We start from the raw sequence: 18,331 nt of genomic DNA, 5'->3' as shown, positions 1-18,331 counted from the left end.
ATTTCCGGGTTTTTCCTTCATGTGCTATTACTCGAGCCATGTCAAAGAAAACTTCTGAGAATCAAAATACTCTCAAAAATAATGTCACAGATGTTGACTTAAATGACACCTTTCTCAGTCAGGTGTTTGACACGGATCATTCCGTTATCCCTTGTGGATTTGAAACTTCCAGTAAAACTTCTGCTGACCAAAGTCAGACATTTTCTAGATCAAATCTCATTGCAGAACAACACAAAGACCCAGATATTTTGTCTTTGTTTGACAGGGTAGATGATGAAGATAAAACTTCAGATAGCTCTGTTTCCTATTATACAAAATCTGGTATTCTCATGCGTAAATGGAGACCTCCAGATGTTTTGGTTGATGACGATTGGGCTATAAAACATCAAATTGTGGTTCCAAAGCCCTACCGTGCTGAAATATTGCGCCTGGCCATTGAAACCCCCTGGGCTGGTCATTTAGGAGTCAGGAAAACTTATCATAAAATATTCTCAGTCACTTTTATTGGCCTAATCTCAGGCAGGATGTAGCACATTTCTGTAAAACTTGTCACACATGTCAAATGGTAGGAAAGCCAAATCAGACCATTCCAAAGGCCCCTTTACAGCCAGTTCCTGCATTTCAAGAACCATTCAGTAGGATACTAATAGACTGTGTTGGGCCCCTACCAAAAACAAGATCAGGAAATGAGTACATGTTGACAATAATGTGTACATCAACCCGGTTCCCAGAAGCCATACCACTGAGAAATATAAAGGCAAAGACTATAGTGAGAGCTTTAGTCAAATTTTTCACTTTATTTGGCCTCCCTAAATGTGTCCAGTCCGATCAAGGCTCCAACTTTATGTCTGGTATTTTTTAACAAGTAATAGATCAGCTAGGCATTAAACAGTATAGGTCATCCGCCTATCATCCAGAAAGTCAGGGTGCTCTTGAGCGATTTCATCAAACTTTGAAAAATATGATTAGGACCTACTGTTTTGACACACAGAAGCAGTGGGACGAAGGAATTCATTTTCTGTTCTTTGCTGTTAGAGAGTCAATTCAAGAGTCTCTTGGTAATAGCCCATTTGAGCTTGTATTTGGACATACAGTCCGTGGCCCACTTAAGCTCGTTAAAGAGAAATTCCTATCAGACAATGATGATTGTCTGAATATTTTACAATATGTGTCAGATTTTCGTACAAAACTCTCTAAAGCATGTGAATTAGCCAGAGAAAATCTTGAGTCATCTCAGCAGTCAATGAAAATCAAATATGATAAAAGCACCTCAAAACGGAAGTTTGAACCAGGTCAAAAAGTTCTTGTTCTACTTCTGGTTCCTGGCAAACCACTCCATGCTCGTTACTTTGGGCCATACCTAATTGATAAGAAATTGAGTGATTTAAATTACATCATAATAACACCTGACAGGCGAAAACAAAAACAGCTATGTCACATAAATATGCTTAAGCCATATTTGGATAGGGATAATCCTCCTATAACTCAGCCTGTCAGTACAGTCAGTTCTGGCCATTATGAAGATAGTGATACTGAAACTGACTTGAGTGAAAATACTCTAAACTCAAAGCTGGGCTCGGTCAAGCTTCAGAACTCAGAAAATCCTGGAGAAGCTGGAGTCTACAAAGTTGGCACACCTCCAGCCAGAACAACAACAACAGGTGAAAGAACTGCTCCACGAATATAAACACCTGTTTCAAGATGTTCCAACGAGGACAAACGTCATCTATCACGACGTTGATGTTGGGGACAGTAAACCTGTAAAACAACATCCATACAGACTGAATCCAACAAAAGCGAAATATCTCCAGGAAGAAGTCAAATACCTGCTTGACAATGACTTTATTGAACCCAGTAAAAGTAACTGAAGTTCGCCGTGCATACTTGTTCCCAAATCAGATCACAGTTATCGTATGAGCACGGACTTTAGGAAGGTCAACACTTTAACAAAGACAGACACTTTCCCAATCCCGAGGATTGATGACTGCATCGACCGAGTGGGAAAAGCCAAGTATGTGACGAAATTTGACCTACTGAAGGGATTTTGGCAAGTCCCTCTGACGGATCGTGCTCATGAAATATCCGCCTTTGTTACACCAGACGGATTGTTCCAGTACAAGGTGATGCCATTCGGAATGAAGAACTCTCCCGCAATGTTCCAATGGATGATCAACGACGTCATATCCGGGCTAGACAGATGTGCAGCTTACGTTGACGACGTCGTCCTGTATAGTGACACCTGGGAGGAACACATCAAGCTCATGCGGAAGTTCTTTGAGAGACTGAGCAAAGCAATGTTGACTGTCAACCTTGCCAAATCTGAGTTTGGTTGGGCGAGGGTGACTTACCTCGGACATACTGTAGGACAGGGTGAGGTAAAACCTGTTGATGCCAAAATCAGTGCCATTTCAAGTTTTCCCATACGAAACTGCAAACGACAACTGATGCGCTTTTCGGTATGGCTGGTTAATACAGAAAATTCTGTCCAAATTTCTCCACAATTACTGAGCCTTTGACTAACTTACTTAAAAAGAAAGTAAAGTTTGTTTGGTCAGAGCAATGCCAACAGGCATTTGATACACTTAAAGCCATACTGCAAAGTGCTCCAGTGTTGTCTGCACCAGATTTCACTTTGCCATTCAAATTAGCTGTGGATGCTAGTGATACGGCTGCTGGTGCTTTTTTATTGCAAGAGGATAGTCATGGTGTAGATCACCCTGTTTGCTACTTTTCACGCAAATTTAACAAATCCCAGAGAAACTACTCTACAATTGAAAAAGAGTGTTTATCTTTGATATTAGCTTTACAGCATTTTGAAGTTTATGTTACTTCTTCAAATCAGCCAATAGTGGTTTATACTGATCACAACCCTCTTGTTTTTCTGCAGAAATTTAAAGGCAAAAATCAGAGATTGCTAAGATGGAGTTTAATGTTACAGGAGTTTAATCTTGATATTAGACATATCAAAGGCAGAGACAATTTAATTGCAGACTGTCTCTCTCGTATTTAGAGTTTATTGTTGTTCACTTTCAAGAAGTTTTACTTTAGAGTAAAAAAAATTTGAGTGCTTAAATCTTTTTCAAGATTACATTTGCAAAAGAAAGATTTTTCTTGAAAAATTTTCTTTTTTTTGAAGAGGGGGTGTGTTATGTAGGTCATTCCCCCCCCCCCCCACACTCATCATGACCTGAGTTCAATTAGTCTAGAACATTCTCAAGGTCACTGCCCTTAATGACCTCACAACCTTGAATTCAATTAGTCATGTTTGGAATGTTCTAGAAATTTAATTAGTTTTGTAAGAGAGAGAATTTTAGAACAGTAATTAGCATGTCAATAAAAGTTCTAGATTGTTCTTATAGGCCCTTATATGTAAGCACATGTGTATAAAAGGGACGCACAGCTTCCAGTCAGACTTTTGGGATCGTGTCTTGTGTGTTACTACATGTGTTTGGAAACCCAGTAGTAGTCATTCTCAAGACTTTTCAAGACCTTCACTGCCAATGCTGGATTATTTATACTGTGGACTTTGTACAACTTCAAGCCTGCAAGCCGAAGGACTGTTCATTCATCTGACAGACTGTTACAACTCTGAGACTGGAGCTTTGCCGTCCCAGCTGAGATAAGTAGTCTGTACACTTTTAAAGCTTGTACTCTATCCCTGACTTAGCAATTAGTTTTATTTTTGTAATAAATTTTATATATATATATATATATATATATATATATATATATATATATATATATATATATATATATATATATATATATATATATATATATATATATATATATATATATTATATATATATATATATATATATATATATATATATATATATATATATATATATATATATATATATATATATATATATATATATATATGTCACAGGTGTCTAAAGAAGGAAAGTTTTTCTCTGACATTATTGCCACGAATTTGTAAATTCAGTAAAATTGATATTATCAACATGAATAGTTTCAATTGAAAAACATTAATAATTAGCTGAAATAAAAATGCTAACTTTTTTCATTGCTGTCATGTCATTCAATTATCACTTTAGGTAGCAAGTTAATTGCCTTCTGTCACATCTTTCAAGTTCAATATGCCAAAGTGAGAAGGCTTATCTTTTATGCAAATTATAAATTCGCTGAGGCGATAATGCAGCATGTCTTTCACTAATACCTGGTCTCATCAACATACATACTGTTTCCTCAACTTTTACGAAGCCATTCCACTTAAATTTCACTAATAGGTAACGGTCATTAGATATGCAAATTTATTATTAAATAAGCATCACCAACTGGATATCGGCTACAGGTGGTGGACAGAAATTGAAATGCATTGTGTATATTTCCAACAATCGAATCTCTTCATATATGATTTTATGGTTTTGCGTTGTTACATTGGTGATAATAAGCGCCTACCCTAACTTAGATAGGTTTGCTTAAAGAGGCACTACCATTTTGTAACATTTTTAAAACACATGTTTTTAATGCCAACGGTCTACCATTTTTGTAACATTTTTAAAACACATTTTTTTAATGCCAACGGTCGATATTTGACATGGCGACTGCGCGCGGATCGTGAGATATCGATAAAAACATGTCCTCAAAAAACTTAAAGTTTGAATTCCAGTGGCCCACCTGAATTCAGCTTCCGAACATAGAACGTTCGGCACTGGGGCCATTGTCATCTAAGCTATGGAGTACGAGTCTACGCTGACGCCACAGCAGTACCACTCGCGTTGGTGAGCGGTCATGTCCCTGGGAGAAAGCAGAGTCCTACTGACTCGGCAAAAAAACGAAAAGCAAAGTTTGCTGATTCCACCAGAATTCGCATAGGTGACTAGCACAGATAGGTGCGGTTGATACTTAGTATGCATAGTGGCCGCCGCTTGGTATACGCGCATACCACACGCGGCGGCCACTATGTATCGAACCACGCGTAACTGTGTGGCAGATGACAAAATGTAGTCATCAGAGGCAACTAATATTTTACACGTAAAAACTGATATCTATGTAGTATTGTTTAAAAATTTAATACAGCTGATTGAGAATAATGAAAACGACAAAAACTACGGAGAAGTTTTAAAAAAGAATTACCAGAGGTAAAGGCATTGATAATGATGTACATAAAGTCATCGCGGTAGGAGGTAAATTAGGCTAATTGCGTAATTCGAACGTTTTTGTACTCCTTAGAATATCGTTAATCAGCACAACAACACACTTACGGGGGATTTCGGGTCATAACCAGAAACGATCGTAAAACTTCGGGATGTGAAAAATATGCTCGGGAAATGACATGTTTTTATCGATATCTCACGATCCGCGCAGAGTCGCCACGTCAAATATCGACCGTTGGCATTACAAACATGGGGCCCGGGGGCACCGACGTCCTTTGTACCTCCTTACTGTTTATTATTTGCCATAAATGTGAAATTTGGCAAAAAGTCAAATTGTTTGGACATAAATGAAAGTTATTTGAACTGGTTGCGGTTACTGCTCCAGCATAAGTTCAAGTGTGGATTCTAAGTATCAACAACCCTGATATGTGTGAAAGTGACTTAAGAATTAGAGATGGGACTCAATAGGATCAACAATATCTAAAACAGGAAACGGTGAACTTAATACAGAAGGGGAGAAAATTTAGCCAATGGCTAATCTAAACCAAATTACTAAAACTAGACTGTTGGCATTGATTACACATGTATTTATTGTCCATCATATAGAAAATAAATTTGGGCCATTGACTAAAAAACATTTGCTTGTTACACTCACCACACTTGTACTTAGTATTTGGAGTGTACACCTATCTACAATGCAATGATAAAAAGTTTGGACTCTGTAGGTCAACAGTGCATCTTTAATGTGTGAGACTAATTAAGCTTGCCCCTCAAGTATATATAGGCCAAAAACAATATTTAATTTTGAATTATGTAGTGCAGGGAAGGAGCGAACTCCGGTTGCATAAGATTCAATTGTCCGGGTGCCCAGTGCAGCTTGCTTGAAGGTGGCGGCCGCCCTATTCAGTTGAACATTATGTTGGAGGGTAGTTGGCAGGGTGTCGCATTGGCCAAGGGAGCCGCTTGGCGGAAGCGTGTCATCTGGAAACGAGAAAGAGAATCAGCAATTAAGTTATGTTTGCCTGGTATGTGGTCGGCATGGAACATGAAATTATGGGAGGCAGCGCAAAGCACGAGGGTGCGCATCAGTTTCATGATTGATGGTGACTTGGAACGGCCTTTATTGAGAATATGGACCGTGGCCATGTTGTCGCAGTTGAACACCAAGCGTTTGCGGGTCCATGATTGGCCCCAAAGTAGAGCTGCGATGACGATTGGGTAGAGTTCCTGAAAAGCAATGGAGAGCTCACGGTTGGCGTCAAGCTTGAGATGGGGGGCCAGCGTGCATTAAACCATTGCCGTTGGAAATACCTGCCAAAACCAATACCACTGGCATCTGTAAAAAGCTGTATTGCTGAGGCCCTTGTAGCATGGGAGTCGAGGAACATTGATACTCCGTTCCAGCTGGAGAGAAAGCGGTGCCACATCCGAAGGTCAAGTCTGCTCTCGGCGGTCAAATGGATGCGGTAGTGGAGTTTCCGTGCTCCTTTTGAGATTTCGATTAGGCGTGATATGAAAGTTCGCCCAGGTATAATGACACGGCATGCAAAGTTGAGGTGCCCTAGGAGGCTTAGCAGTTCTCGTTTTGTACACGTGGGGCGAGATAAGAAGGACTGGATGAGGGCGGCTATTCTAGACAGTTTATCGTGAGGGAGCCGCGCTTCCATCTTCACCGTGTCAAGCTCTATTCCAAGGTATTCTAGTATAGTAACGGGGCCGACGGTCTTGTGTGGCGCGATGGGTACAGAGAGTCTCCTGAAGATGAGGGTAATTAAGGCCATAGTGCGGTCCGCATCGAATGATGGTTTGTCAACTGTTAGGAAGTCATCTGGCAGGTGGAAAATTATCTCGATACCGTAATTTTCTTGAGCAATCCAGCAGATGGCCTTGGAAAGCTGATCGAAGATCTTAGGGCTGGAGCGTGACCCGAAGGGCAGTCGGGTGAAGAAATAGAAATGTTTTTTCCAGTGGATGCCATAAAAGTGCCATAGCGAGGGGTGAATAGGGATGAGCTTGAAGGCATCAACAATGTCAGTCTTGCACAGCCATGCTCCTCGGCCCGCCCTTTGGATGGCTGCAATGGCATCGTCTATCTTTACGTAGGAGAGCGAAAATTCCTGTTTGTCGATGAAGTCATTGACGCTGGGTGTGTCTTCATTGTTGTGAGGAGATGACAAATCGACGATTAGGCGTTTTTTGGCTGAGTATTTCTTTTCTGCGATACCTAGCGGGCTACAACGATAAATGGCGTATGGTGGTGTGGTGAAAGGGCCGATAAGATAGCCCTTTTGCAGTTCAGAGTTAATTTGGTGCGACACGAAATCCGGATCTTGTCGGGCTGAGAGAAGGTTGCGACAGATGAGCGATGAGGAAAGTTGACAGCGTAGCGCCACTATGTGTTGTTGCATTGTTATATCGCCCTCTTGCGATGGGCACTTTGTTGGGCTAGTTGTTCTACGCATGCTCCTCTCTCTCTCTCTGCATCGCCATGTTGTAGCAGTGTTAGTCTTGTTCCAGTCGTAATAAAGTTCGACGTTTATCTCCAACATCCTGTGTCTGGTTGTGGTCTTGACCTGATGGTTAAACAGGGATTGTCTCCTCATTGGCGTGGTGGCAGCGATTTACGGACCTATACGCCATTTACGAAATAACGAAGCTTTTCGAACAGACCTTTCCCATACCAGCAGCCGTCCAGACTTCACATATAGGTGGACAACCAGTCAGTAACTATAATATTACTGGGTATCACGGACGTTCGGACACTCTCAAGCTACACTCAACATGGCGAACCTTCACCGCGCACCAAAGCAATGGTGCTTAAGTAAGTCAGAAACCATTACTTCCTTTGAGAGCTGGCGCCAAAATCTCAGCTACACTTTGTCACTAGACCCTAACTTTGAACTGTTCTTGAGTGAGGGCGCCACATGGAAAGCCAAAACCAAGTCTTCCCCTCTTAGAGGATTTACTGACGATGGCGAAGACACCCCGCTGCCAAACGCCGTACAGCACAACAAAAGGTCAACGCTCTTGAACTCATGCTAGGTCAGATCGCTAACTACTGCCCAATCATTTCCCGTAACACTATAGTTAGAAAGTCAACATCAGTGGACCATATCTGGCAAACCATACGTCTCCACTATGGTTTTCAGTCCACTGGAGCACACCTTCTGGACTTTTGTGACATTCATCTTGAACCTGACGAGCGTCCAGAGGACCTTTTCCAACGCTTGACAGCATTTGTCGAAGACAACCTGCTTCGTAAGGACTCTGGCATTACTCATAGCGGCGAGAAAATTGTCGACGATGAGGAGCTGTCTCCTTCCCTTGAGAACTATATTGTATTGACTTGGTTGCAGTTGGTCCATAAGGACCTGCCACGGCTTGTAAAACAACGATACGGAACAGAGCTCCGCACACGCACACTAGCATCAATAAAACCCGAAATATCTCAAGCCCTCACTTCCCTCTGGATGAAATCCGTTCCATGGAGGATGCCGCTGTGATGCGCACCACGTCCTCACGACACCAAGATGCCAGCCTCAATAAACGTGCCAAACAAAGGACACGCTCCAGAGACCAGCTGCGATCGTCCCGCTCCTGTCCTCTATGTAAACAAGCAGGCCGTCCGGATGTTCACTTTCTTAGTGAGTGCAACTTCTTACCAGCCAAAGACCGTAAATATATGGCCAAGGCGAGGCAGATTGTCAATATCATAGATGACGATACTGAGTTTGACTGTCAACCCGATGCCTTTGACGAAGTTGACGATGACATCGCCCCATCTGACGACACCCCAACTGCCATGAGGGTCCAGGTTCGTCAGTCTCCTTATCTTGATGTATTCTATGGCCATCAGACAGCCCGACTAACCATTGACAGTGGTGCTACAGGTAATATGATATGCCTGGCTGCTGCCAGACGACTGGGTGTACCAACCAAAGCAAGTTCCCAGTCTGCCCACCAAGCTGACGGTTCATCACCCCTAAATGTCACTGCAGAGACAAAGTTTCTTCTAACCCGCAATGGTGTCAAATTTACGTTCGAAGGTCTTGTTGTCAAAAACCTCGATGTGGACATTTTAGCAGGTACGCCATTTATGGAAGCTAACGACATCAGCATTCGTCCTGCAAGACGACAAGTTACTCTCGGCGATGGCTCGACCTACACTTATGGCTCGAACCCTCAGAATACACACAACACCATTCGTCGTGCCTGTGTCTTACGAGCTCCTACCCAACCCACTACTATCTGGCCAGGAGACTTCATTGAAATGGACATTACTGGCGATTTTCACCGATCTGATGAAACCTTTGCTCTTGAGCCTCATAGAAGCCCACAGGCTCGTGGTACACAAGAAGTATGGCCATTGCCAGATGTATACCAAAGTCTGTCCGGGAAAATTCGCATACCGAATTTGTCCAGTACTCCTCAGACACTTAAGCGCAGTGAACACTTTTGCACTATCCGCCCGGTGTTCATCCCAGCCACAGATGACTGTAGTGTGACCAGTCCACCTACCCAACCAAGGAACACACGCAAAGATGTTACCCACTCTGCCTCCATCAGATTAGACCCGGATAATCAACTCTCGTGCAGCCAGCTAGCTGAGTTTCGCAAGATACACCAGGACTTTGATGACGTTTTCAACCCTTGTTTCAAAGGTTATAACGGCGCATCTGGTCCATTTCAGGCGGTCGTCAACATGGGTCCAGTCCAGCCGCCACAACGCAAGGGCCGTCTTCCTCAATACTCTCGCAACAAGCTTGTCGAGTTGCAACAAAAATTCGATGAGCTAGAGGAAATTGGTGTTTTTGCTCGCCCGGAAGGATATCCAGGTTAATGTTGAATATATCAACCCGTCGTTCTTAGTCAAGAAACCCAGTGGTGGTTCAAGACTTGTCACTGCCTTTGCTGATGTAGGGCGCTATAGTAAGCCACAACCATCGTTGCTACCTGGTGTGGACAGTACACTGAACCAGATAGCACAATGGGAGTATATCATTGCCACCGACCTCACCAAGGCATTCTACCAGATCCCCCTTTCCCGCGAATCTCTTAAGTATTGCGGTGTAGCCACCCCATTTCGCGGTGTTCGAGTGTATACACGGTCTGCCATGGGGATGCCAGGCTCTGAAACAGCCCTGGAAGAGCTAATGTGCCGAGTTTCGGATGCGCTATTTTGCGGGTTGCGGGCTGCGGGCTGCGGGTTGCGGGTTGCGGGCTGCGGGTTGCGGGCATGAAAAAATGTGTGATTTTTGGTATCATTTTCGCTAGTAGATAGAATAAATGCTAAAATAGTATCTAGATGTATTTGTTTATGGAATAAAAGCCGTGAACTTCTTGAATAATGCCGTTATTTTAGCTTACATCTGGTAAAGCACCACCAACGTCAGAATAGTCCATTTCCCATCCAACATTCGCCGTTGCACAGCGCAAAGCTTTCGAAATGATATGACTGAACACGGATGAGTAATAATATGAACACAAGACAGATTTCACAACAACTCGCTATATTAACTTTTTATGTAATGATTAGGACGGATAGTTTAAAAGTAAGTTTCGGATCGTTGACAGCACAGATGAACTGGAGATGAACTTCGGTTCGTTGAAACTCGACACGCCTAATAATTTGTTACTTTTTCATAGAATGCCATGCCCTTCTCACACTTCAGATTAGTTCAACCGCCGATAAAAGCACAATTTTCAGAATCGTTTTCAATGCCGTTTAAAATTATTTTATTGTGGTGAACACGATAATAGTCCTAGGAAACTTTTCATAGTCACGCTGGATCAAATGCATATGGAGCGACTATCATGCTGCAGGTGCTAGTCATAGAATATGTTCATGATATTAGGAGATACACAATTATTGAGAGCTGCGAACACAAACTCATCCAAAAATATTCCTATTAGATCGATTCCTGAAAATAAGTCAACGCACCGACGTGTTTTTCCCGCTGAAATTCTCGCGTAAAATGTTAGCGGAATGTCGTTCTCTGTGGTCGTGACCTCGGTTGAACCGAAACGGCAAAGTAAGCTAAGTCCATTGTCGTACGTCTTTTTCTTTTTAAAGATTTCATGAAAAATACACGGCATTTAAATACACAACACTTCTACGCTTTTTGAAGTCAAATCTTTCCTTACACATTGCATTTAAGTAGGCATTGTTTAATTTTCTGTATGTGTACAGAACATACAGAAACCGAATTGTGAATAGATGCATTACAAAGAATTTACTTCCTATGGCCTGATACTAGAAATGTAACAATTTTCATTCCGCGATAAGTGGCGACATTTCCGAGGCGCGAATTTTTTTTGTCAGTCTGGTATTATTTCTCACTCACATCCATGGCAAGAAAGAAAAGTGACTTCAGATCCCAAATTATTTGTGATGGCCAGGCAGCTCGGAACAAATAAATTGGTCCTCGGAATCGCCGCTTTTAGTTTAGCAGATTTTGATTTTTTTTTCAGAAACATGACGTATTTTCACCCACTTGGTATGGTCTGTTATAGCATCTTTAGTCCAAAAAATCAATTTACAGCATATATGTTTTCAACAGCCTTCAAATGTACAGTATTATGTTAAAATACACAATATGGAATATGTTGTGTTTCATTAATTTTAACCATCTTGACCTGATGTTGAAATATGGACTTGGCAGGAAAAGGGATACTGTACGATAGACCTGATCATGATTATTGATAATAGACACCTTCTAAAGGTTTTATTTCTTATATACTAAATGCCATATTACATATATTAGAAATCTAGCCATAATTCTAAAAACCCGCAGCCCGCAGCCCGCAGCCCGCAACCCGCAGCCCGCAACCCGCAACCCGCACTTTAGCAGATACCGCCGAGTTTTAGGTGACCTTCTTGCCGATGGCATCGTAGCCAAGATAGCAGATGACCTCTACTGTGGCGCTAATACCGTTGAAGAGCTTTTAGTCAACTGGAAGCGTGTATTACAGGCCTTACACCTGAACAACCTATGTCTTTCAGCTACCAAGACCACCATATGTCCCGCTACTGCAACAATACTCGGTTTGGATTTGGCACAAAGGCACTCCTTACCAAATCTGTTGACCGGAAGTGCCCGGTATGTGCCCGGTTTGTGCCTGGTGCCCCTTTTCACTGCCTGGAAAGTGCCCGTTTTAGTGTTTACTTTGATTTTTAGCAAACGCAAGTGACCGTAAACTGAACGTTTTTGACCGGAATGCGACCGGCATTAGGACTTAGTTTTTTTTTAACCAACTTTTATGACTGGAAAGCGACCGGCATTATGACTTAGTTATTTTTAACCAACATTTATGCCCGGTTTATGCCTGGATTGCAAATGAAATAGAATTTCTTTATTTTTTATGACCGGTTTGCGCCTGGTTTGTGAATGAAATTGAATTTGACCATTTGGGAATGCCCGATTTATGCCCGGATTGCAAATGAAACAGAATTTTACTCTTTAAGTGACCGGTTTGTGCCTGGTTTGTGAATGAAATTGAATTTGACCATTTGGGAATGCCCGATTTATGCCCGGATTGCAAATGAAACAGAATTTTACTCTTTAAGTGACCGGTTTGTGCCTGGTTTGTGAATGAAATTGATTTTGACCGTTTGGGAATGCCCGGTTTATGCCTGGATTGCAAATGAAACAGAATTTGAGTATTTTTTATGACCAGTTTGTGCCTGGTTTGTGAATGAAATAGAATTTGATCATTTCGGAATGCCTGGGATGGCTGGTGCAAATGAAATGGAATTTGACTCTTAATAGGTGACTGCTTTGCACCTGGTTTTCAAATAAAATAAAATTTGAATATTTTCCCTTACTGAAGATTATTTCTACAGCAAGTTTGCAGCAAATACGCAGCAAGCATAGCTTGCAGGAAGGAGTTGCAGAAGTTTACAGCTAGCTATGACCCTCCCGCAAACCCTTAGATCAATTTGCAGCCAATTTGCAGTAAACGGCTAAGTTGCTGCAAATTTGCTGCAAACAAGATTATTGCTGCAAATATGCAGCAACACATGCTGGACATATTGCCAACTATTGCATTCCAAGGGAGTACAGTGAACCATTGCAGTTTGTGACAGTTCATACTCAAGAAAACAAAACTGACGTTTCATTTATATTTTATATCTATGTATTTTTATAACAGACAATCCACATATAAATTATAATAACTGGTAGATAATGTACAGCTTTTAAAGCACAATTCAGCTGGTGAAAGCAACAATCTGGTCGGGTAAATTATGGTTGGATCGACAACTGAACTTTTAGGAAAACGAATTTTAATCAGGGACTTGTCTGTCTTGCAAGTTAAAACCCTGTATTTTCTGTGAATGATACCAAAATGCAAGCAGTTTCAAATGAAATGTGCATCTGATCATGCTGATGATCTGTGTAAGGACGCGTATACTTGTTACTGCAAATCTGTACCATAAAAGTAACGAGAGATGAGAACTTTTCAATGTAGAAACATGCCCCAAGTAAATGTCAATGTTGGTATTAGCATACCTCCATGGTATAAGCAAGGACCCGATACTACCATAGCCCTGCGTACAGGTCTGTGTGTTCCCCGCGTTACACCGTACACGGCCTGTAACGCCGGAACACACAGACCTGTACGCAGGGCTAGCTGCAGTACAGTAGCTCGAGGTTTTGCCTGCAGTGGGTATTTGGGTCGGACGGCAAAACTGGTTTTGCCGTCCGACCCAAATACCCAGGCAAAACCTCGAGCTACTGTACTGCAGCTAGGCTACTACTACCTCAGAGCAGGGCCGTGCTTCAAGCAGAATACGGTAGTGCGTCCCAACGCGACGTGCGTACACTCGTACAGTGCCCTATGTACAGTCTGTGTCCCGTCATCGTGAACAAAATCTTGCCTTCTGATGACATTGATGTGAAGGCTTTTGTCCATGTTTTCAGCGATACAGTTAGATTGCCGAGCACAAATTTGAGGTTTAGGATTACACTCCATCCCGAGCCGCTGTACGAAAATCCAATATGCTACCTCGCTAACTTTCAACGCGTCCTATAAAGCCAGCTATGAGTATGAGCAGCGAGCGTGAGCAGCCCCAGCCGACATGTTTACACACGAGGTCACGCACGCGTGGAGGTCACGGTTCATCAAGATCAGTTCGCGCATTGATATTGATTCTTTGTGCTGAAAGAAATTTTACTCTCTTTTGAGTCTTTCTATGGTAAAAGTATCCATTTTCATTAAACTTATAAATTAAATTCTATATCAAGTATGAAACATAACGGATTGGTGCAGATGTAGAGTCAACTCCAGCGTTTCAAAACGGGACTACATTATCAATCGCGTAATAATTTATAGATCGCACTTCCGTGAACGTCATGAGGCTTGATCGGCGCGAAGTTAGATTTTAGTACCGTCGGCTGTGTACTTGTGATCAGGGAGTTATCTAGTGGACAATTTCGTGATCTTTCTATGGAATCGCCAGTCAAATGATATCACATAGTTGCAAAAACGTGTATACAGTACCAGGGACAGACAAAGTTCTAAATTTGTGAACGCGAACAGCAGTAAAGATGCCGACTATATTTTTTATGTACACACGGCCCGGAGAGACCTGCAATTACCGGGAATCGTCTGCGAGCCGTTCACAAATGTAAGTCAATGTACCGTCCGTCTATATACGTCGCTATTATCCTTGTATTGCTATGTTTACCTACAGATAAATTTTCGTTGAGTATTGATTCATGCTGAATTCACTTTCGTTTCACAACTGATAGACTTACAGTGATAGCTGTGGAAATGCAGCTATCTGTTGGTGGGTAGCATGTGTCGCTATGCGGGTAATCAAAACATCAACCCGGCCGGGGGGGGGGGGTTGACCTTTGATGACCCGCATAGCGACGCACGCTACCCCATCCCACCAACAGTAAGCTTCGTTTCCACAGCTATTACAGTATAGTGCTGAGATTTTTGCAGATTGTCACCATCATGTATGCAATAAACAACATACGCGAGCAGTCAGCTGTTGGACATTTTGATCATTATTAATTTAATAACAATCATAAATATTTATGCATTTTTCTACTTCAATTTTTCAACATTTTCAAATAACAATTGATTTATTTCATCAAATTGCGATGTTTACAATGTTTGGTCAAACGGTAAAGACTTACACTCTTCCCTGAACGATTTGTATTTTTCAGAATGCATTGCCGGTGCTGGGACAAGAAATTCAGAGAACAGAAAGCCAAATTGCAGCCTTTGACAGTAATGTAAATGTTACATGAAACTTCTTGGGTCAAAAGAAAATCTCTTGAAGACACTTATGTGGCATGAAATGAACGTGGCATATAAAATAAATCATACCACAATTTAAATTTAAACTTTTTTTCTCTGTTGTCTTTTTTATATGAAACAATAACTTTATTTGCGCTGACCATTGTTTCTTGTGAAGCTGGTATTTCAGAGCTTAGTTGGATAAAACACATCTTGTGCTGTCCACAATCGGCCTTAAGATTTGTCAGGTTTTCATTCTTAACTGTGTCACTGACATTAGCCATGTCTACACAGGTGATTTTACAACATCTGTGTACATATCTGTCACTGATCTGAACTTATTATATTGTTGCAGAAGATAAAAATAATGAAACTTGTATAATACAAGAAATTTTGCTGTTGCTTTATTTTGTTGCTTCTTTTGTTTTCAGTATCTCTCATCTATTTAATAATGTATTTAGTTTTCTTTCTGTTGCTGAAATTAGTAAAAGTTTATTCCGGAGCTGACTACTGTGGAATCATGCCAACTTGATCTTATGAAGGAACTTTTGCGTGTGTAGTTTCAGCAAAGGTGCAGTAACATGCAAAATAATTTGCCGGGCGCTTCAAGTCATAGGAAAAAAACGGGCATAAAACGGGCACCAGTTTTATGACCATTTTTGGCCATAACCAGGCACTTTCCGGTCATAGGAAAAAAACGGGCATAAAACGGGCACCAGTTTTATGACCGTTTTTGGCCATAACCAGGCACTTTCCGGTCTTAAAAACGGGCGCTATTTTTGTTTTGCAATACCAGGCACTTTCCGGTCACCAACGCAAAACCGGGCATAAGCCGTGCGCCCGTTTTCTGACCGTTTTTGGCCATAACCAGGCACTTTCCGGTCAAAAAAACGGGCATAAAACAGGCGCCATTTTTGTTTTTCAATACCAGGCACTTTCCGGTCACCAACGCAAAACCGGACATAAGCCGTGCGCCCATTTTCTGACCGTTTTTGGCCATAACCGGGCACTTTCCGGTCATATAAAAAAAAACGGGCATAAAACGGGCGCCATTTTTGTTTTCCAATACCAGGCACTTTCCGGTCACCAACGCAAAACCGGGCATAAGCCGTGCGCCCGTTTTCTGACCGTTTTTGGCCATAACCGGGCACTTTCTGGTCACAGAAACAAATGGATGACCGTTTTATGACCGTTTTTTTTGCCACAACCGGTCATCTTCCAGTCACCATTATAAACTTTATTTTTTTACACGGGCACTGAACGGGCGCCCGGTTTAGACCGTTTTTGGCCATAACCGGCCGCAAACCGGGCAATAATACCAGGCACAAACCGGGCACTTTCCGGGCAGATACCGGCCACAACCGGGCACTTTCCGGTCAGCAGATTTGGTAAGGGTGAGCCTCTCAGCGAGCCGACATAGCATCGCAACTCTGTCGTCTTGCCAACCTCCGAAGTCAGTCCGCGGTCTTCGCTCATTTATTGGTGCCTATAAAGTGTTAGCAAGGGTTATACCAGGATGTGCCTCACTCCTCACCCCACTTGAAAACGCAACTGCCGGCCTCCAGTCACCCGACAACATTGTGTGGACTGATACCCTCTATGACGCCTTCTATGCAGCGCAATCAGCGTTGTCAACCAATCGGGCTATAACACTTCCCAGACCTTCTGACCAACTATGGATTGTTACTGACGCAGCTGTCAAAAGCCATGGTATTGGTTCTACTCTGTATATTTCCCGTCGCAATAAACTACACCTTGCAGGTTTCTTCAGCGCCAAATTACGAGGACGCCAGGCAACATGGCTTCCATGTGAAGTTGAAGCCCTCTGTATCGCTGTCTCTGTGACGCACTTCAGCCCATACATTATCCAGTCTCACCACAAGCCTTGTGTCCTCACAGACAGCAAGCCCTGCGTGCAAGCCTATGAGAAGTTGTGCCGTGGACAGTTTTCTGCCAGTCCGCGAGTGACTACATTCTTATCCGCTGCGAGCAGATACCAAGCGTCGGTTCGCCATCTCTCAGGCACTGAGAATATTCCTTCGGACTTTGCCAGTCGCAACGCACAACCATGCTCCACTCCGTCCTGTCAGGTTTGCTCCTTTGTGGAACGCATTGAGGACAGCACTGTCAGATCCCTGTCAATCCAGGATGTTGTCTCAGGCAATGCTTGACTTCCTTTCACGAATAGGGGTGCATGGCACGATTTACAGTCAGAGTGCTCCGATCTACGCAGAACGCATGCACACTTGACCCAAGGAACTCGTCCTTCCAAAAAGATGACTGACATCAAGGATATCAAGCGCTATTTAAACACTGTGACCATTGCAAAAGATGGATTACTAGTTGTTAAACGCTCCGACCCATTTGTACCGTCCCGTGAATGCATCGTAATCCCGCGCCAGGTTCTGGATGGTTTCCTGACAGCGATGCACATTAGATTAAGCCACCCATCTTGTCATCAGATGAAACAGATCATACGTCGCTACTTCTACGCCCTTGACTTAGATAAGTCCATTCAGCAGGTATGCTCATCATGTCACCAGTGCGCCTCCCTGCGCAAGGTTCCACGATCACTTGCCGAACAGTCTACCATGGATCCACCTGAGGTTGTTGGTATTTCCTTCGCTGCTGATGTTATCAAAAGAGAACGCCAACTTGTCCTCGTTCTTCGTGAATGCGTCACCTCTTTCACCACAGCTTGCCTTGTGGAGGATGAACGCCATACTTCACTCCGTGATGCTCTTGTGCGACTGTGTATTGAGATGCGACCACTAGATGGTCCCCCCGCCGTCATCCGCACCGACCCTGCCCCAGGATTCACTGCTCTCCGTAATGATGCTCTACTCAAGCAGCACAGACTTTCAGTTGAGATAGGCCGCATCAAGAATCGTAATAAAAACCCAGTTGTTGATATAGCGATCCAAGAAGTGGAAGATGAACTTCTCCGTCAAGATCCA

At 42.6% G+C, this 18,331-nt stretch overlaps 1 long non-coding RNA gene across 1 annotated transcript; it reads left to right on the top strand.

The window, feature by feature from the left end:
- Positions 1 to 14,021: 14,021 nt before the first annotated feature.
- LOC139128493 (uncharacterized) lies at positions 14,022 to 15,481 on the top strand. The gene is made up of 2 exons (XR_011551317.1): positions 14,022 to 14,751; positions 15,302 to 15,481. It is a non-coding gene; the product is annotated as an uncharacterized lncRNA (long non-coding RNA).
- The last annotated feature ends 2,850 nt before the right edge of the window (positions 15,482 to 18,331 follow it).

The sequence above is a fragment of the Ptychodera flava genome, unplaced genomic scaffold (assembly GCF_041260155.1).
Source record: "Ptychodera flava strain L36383 unplaced genomic scaffold, AS_Pfla_20210202 Scaffold_55__1_contigs__length_887147_pilon, whole genome shotgun sequence".
NCBI lineage: Eukaryota > Metazoa > Hemichordata > Enteropneusta > Ptychoderidae > Ptychodera > Ptychodera flava.
This window is presented reverse-complemented; position numbering and strand designations above follow the sequence as displayed.